The following is a 4,968-nucleotide window of genomic DNA, read 5'->3' on the forward strand; positions in this document are numbered from 1 at the left end:
AGGGCTCGTAAACTGGGCCTTGCCTCAGTTTCTTCCCAGTCCAGGACTTGCCATTTAGACATGGGAGGCAGCCTCTTTACCAGCTTGTGTTGTCTGCATGGCCCCGTCACAGGCTCACACCCTCATGAACTCTCTTGAGCCTGCAACCCTCACAGGCCCTTGACCCACTGACTCTGGACTGCTGTGGGCCAGTGTCTGGCAGCTCTGTGGGTGAGGCAGGGATGTTGAGGGACTGTAAGGAGGTGCTGAGGTAGCCTTTGGGCTCTGGGCACCTGGCTGGATGCCTTTGGCCTGCAGCTCCCTGAGCACCCTTTTGTCCAGGGGTGGCAGTCATAGCCCACCCCCCTAGCTGCTGATATGCTTCTCTGGCTGCCTGTCTGCTAACTTTCTCCACTACTGGTGGTTGCAGGGCCTCCTGGCAGCAAAGGCAAGAACATCAACTGTTCAGAATTAAATGTAAGGGAGTCTGATATAAGAGTTTGTGATGAGTCATCATGTAAATATGGAGGAGTCTGTAAAGAAGATGGAGATGGTTTGAAGTGTGCCTGCCAATTTCAGTGCCATACAAATTACATTCCTGTCTGTGGATCAAATGAGAACACTTATTAAAATGAATGCTTCTTCAGAAAGGCTGTGTGTAAGCACCAGAAAAAGTTAACAGTAGTAGCAAGAGGACCATGCTACTCTGATAATAACTCTGGGTCTGCAGAAGAAGAGAAAGGGTCAGGGTCTAAAGTTCACAGAAAACACTCCAAGTGTGGACCTTGGAAATATAAAGCTGAGTGTGATGAAGATGCAGAAAATGTTGGGTGTGTATGTCATTTAGATTTTGGTGGGTACTATTTTAATCCTGTGTGTGCATCTGTTGGGAGTTCCTATAACAATCCCTGTTTTGTTCAAGAACATTGTGCATAAAGCAAGAACAAATTGATTTAAGGCACCTCAGCCATTGCACAGAAACAGATGACATTAATTTGTTGGAAAAGAAAGATGATGGACTTCAGTATCTACCAGATGTGAAAGATGCTAATGATGAAAGAGAAGATGTTTATATTGGAAACCATATGCTTTGCCCTGAAAACTCTCAATAATACTGCATCCATAGAAAATGTGAATACCTCTCTTCTACTCAGAAGGCTTCTTGTGGATGTGAATCTGGTTACACTGGACAGCACTGCGAAAAGACAGACATTAGTATTCTCTATGTAGTGCCACATAGGCAAAAGCTCCCTCATGCTCTCATTGCAGCAATTATTTGAGCTGTACAAATTGCCATTATAGTAGCAAGTATCATGTGCATAACAAGAAATGATCGAAAAACAATAGAGGATGTCAACAGAAGCAAAACCTAGGTCATTTTACTTCAGATACATCATCCAGAATGATTTTAACTGATGACTTTTATATGTACACTACCATGTGATTTATTGTCTTTTTTTAAAGAATAAATATATTTTATTTTTTATATTATATTTAATCTTATATATCTTTACAGTGCATAACATTTCTTTTTCCTGCATGATTACCATGCATATCAGCCAAGACAAAGATTACTATACACATCAGCAGCAGCAGCAAATAGCTTTTCATTTTTATTTTTCAGATTATAATTTGTTTTTATTATAAAGAATTAAAATATTTATTTCAGACGTTGGTCATTTTTAGTGTAGTACTATTGACACCTCTTTAGAATCGACAACAGCTTTGAACTGTTTTGTAGTCTTTGTGTTATATTTTTAAATACAGAAATTGATTTCATTAATTTGTACCACATGGTATTCTAAGACTTGTTCCTTACCCATGGAATGTAATATATTTGCAAAGATTGACCACTTCCCAAATGGTTATAAAGTCATACCCATCACTTTTGAAATGATCACAACAAATGGCCAAGCATGAACTAAAGGTAAAGATGTTTACAGATTACTTTTCTTACCAAAAAAAATAAACTAGGAGGCCTCCTGTTGTGAGTGCACCCTCAGCTGCTGGGATTGTCTTTGGAACTTGCAGCACCCTGTAGCCCAGCACTTTCTGTGGGCATGGGATCATCCCACCCACCAAGGGACTTGGCCTGGTCTTAGCAGGCCTCTTCTCATGAACATATCCTCAGCCTCTGGGACTGTCTTTGGAACTTGTGGATCTCCAGCCTTCATGCTGTGACTTGATCCTCTTCACTAAGTTATATGTCTTTAGCTTGTTTTCACCTCATCCAGAGTTGTAAGTTTGGTAAAAGAGCCAGCTCCCTAAAGTACCTGCATAACCTTTAACTGCTCTGTTCTGGGAGGCACAGTACTCAAATAGGAACACACCTGAGAAATAAGAATAAAATTCTCTTTTCCAATACTACAGAATCTACTCCAATAAATACTACGTCAGATGACAAAAGAAACAAACAAACAAACAAACAAAAAAACCAAAAAAACAAGAAATTAAAATCTCCCTAAAGAGCACTAACGGCAGATTGGACCATACAAAAGAAAGAATTTCTGACCTGGAAGACAAAGTCTCCAACAGAGACTAAAACACTAAAAAGAATTTTAAAAAAATAGGACAAAATATGGGAAACTCTAGACACAAGGAAAAACCCCAAATAGCCAGTTAAAGAATATTTCAGAAGACAAAGAAGCTACTAAAGGCATGGAAAAACCTCTTTCATAAAATACTGTCTGAAAATTTTCTAAATATAGAGAAACATGGAAAAATTCAGATCTAAGAAATAAAAATGTCCTTAAATAGAATCAACATGAAAAGATCTTCTCCTGCACATCATAACCAGATTGGTAAAAGTCAAAGACAAAAACAATATTCTAATAATGACAAGGAAGAAACGTTGTTACTTATAAAGGTTATCCCATTGGGCTAAGATCAGATATCTCAATTGTAATAGTGCAAGCAAGGAAAGAATGGGAAGATGTGTTCAAAACATTAAAAGAAAAACAATTTCAACCAACAATACCATATCCAGAAAGATTATCCTTCAGATAGAAAGAACAAATAAAAGTATTCTCAGATAAATAAAAACTTAAAGAATTAGTCAATAATAGACCAAATTTACAAGAAGTACTGAGGGGAGTATAGTATCAGGAAAACTAAAGAGGGCAAACACAAATAAAAGAACAAAAATAACTGAGAAAATGGCTAACAAAAAGACAGGGATAAGTCTGGAAATATCAATAATAACATTGAATATTAATGAATTAAATTATCCCATTAAAAGACACGGACTGACTGAATGGATACAAAAACAGAAGCCATCAATATACTGCATACAAGAAATATACATCACTGGGACCAGCAGTTGGCGTAATGGCTATGTCGCTGGACTCCCATGTAGTTGACAGCGGTTTGAGTCTTGGACCTGGTGGCTTAAAACTCATGCTGGGTGCATCTGTGTGCATGCCCAGGATCCCGAGAGGAGAATGGAGGAGAAGGGACTGCGACATGGCCATCCCCCTGGGGGATGATTTCTCACTTTCTGTCTCTCTGTCTCTCTGTCTTTCTGGTGAGCACACGCACCCCATGGCAAAAACCTCTCAAAAAAAAAGTTAAAAAAAGAGGAAGAAATACACATCACTGATAAAGACATACATAGACTGAAAGTGAAGGGCTAGAAAAAAATATTCCATGCAAATGGAAATCTAAAAAAGGCTAGAGTTGCAATATCAGACAAGATAGACTTAAAGATGAAAGATGTAAAAAGAGACAAAGAACATTATATAGTACTAAAAAGACTTGTTCCCCATGAAGATATAATACTTCTAAATATGAATGCATCCAACACTGGAGCACCTAAATATGTGAAACGGAGACTATTAGATCTCAAGGGAGAGATAGATTGCAGCACAATGATGGTTGGGGATTTCAACACCTCACTATCTAATCTGGACAGATAATTTAGACAAAAAATTTAAAAAAAGATACAAGATCTAAATGATACCATAAATGAAATGAACTTGACAGATTTCTACAGAATATTTCACCCAAAAACCACAAGATAAACATTTTTCTCCCCTTCACATGAAATAATTTTTTTTTTGGAGAGGTTTTTGCTATAGGGCACGTGCGCTTGCCAGACAGACTGAGAGAGACAGAGAGACAGAAAGCGAGAAATCACCCCCCAGAGGGGATGTCCACGCTGCAATCCCTTCTCCTCCATTCTCCTCTTGGGATCTTGGGCATGCACGCACATGTGCCCGGCATGAGTTTTAAGCCACCGGGGCCGGGATGTGAACTGCAGTCGACTACGTGGGAGTCCAGTGACATAGCCATTACGCTAACTGCTGGTCCCTCACATGAAACAATTTTTTTTTTGGAGAGGTTTTCGCTATAGGGTAGGTGCACTCGCCAGACAGACAGAGAGAGACAGAGAGACAGAAAGTGAGAAATCACCCCCCAGTGGGGATGGTCACGCCGCAATCCCTTCTCTTCTATTCTCCTCTAGGGATCTTGGGCACGCATGCACATGCACCCGGCGTGAGTTCTAAGCCACCGGGTCCAGGACGCGAACCTCGGTCGACTACGTGGGAGTCCAGCGACATAGCCATTACGCTAACTGCTGGTTCCCACATGAAACAATTTTGATGATTGACCACATGATAGTGCACAAAACATGGCTTTACAAATTCAAATGTATAGAAATTATTTCCAGCATCATTTCTGACCATCATGGAATCAAACTTGAAATCAACTACAGAAAGAGCCCTCAGAAATACACAAACACTGGACCAGCAATTAGTGTAATGGCTATGTCCTTGAACTCCCATGTAGCCGACTGTGGTTTGAGTCTGGGACCCAGTTGCTTAAACTCACGCCGGGCACGTGTGCGTGCATGCCCAAGATCCCAAGAGGAGAATGGAGGAGAAGGGAGTGGGGGGGGTGATTTCTATCTCTCTGTTTCTCTCTCTGTCTTTCTGGCAAGCACACTTGCCCTATAGCAAAAACCTCTCCAAAAAAATAAAAATAAGAGAA

General features: G+C 40.1%; 1 pseudogene; it reads left to right on the top strand.

Moving 5' to 3' along the window:
- The window catches only part of LOC102472164 (tomoregulin-1 pseudogene), an 11,331-nt pseudogene extending 9,908 nt beyond the window's left edge, over positions 1 to 1,423 (top strand).
- The last annotated feature ends 3,545 nt before the right edge of the window (positions 1,424 to 4,968 follow it).

Source organism: Tupaia chinensis, unplaced genomic scaffold, assembly GCF_000334495.1.
Source record: "Tupaia chinensis unplaced genomic scaffold, TupChi_1.0 Scaffold149832_1, whole genome shotgun sequence".
NCBI classification, from domain to species: Eukaryota; Metazoa; Chordata; class Mammalia; order Scandentia; family Tupaiidae; genus Tupaia; species Tupaia belangeri.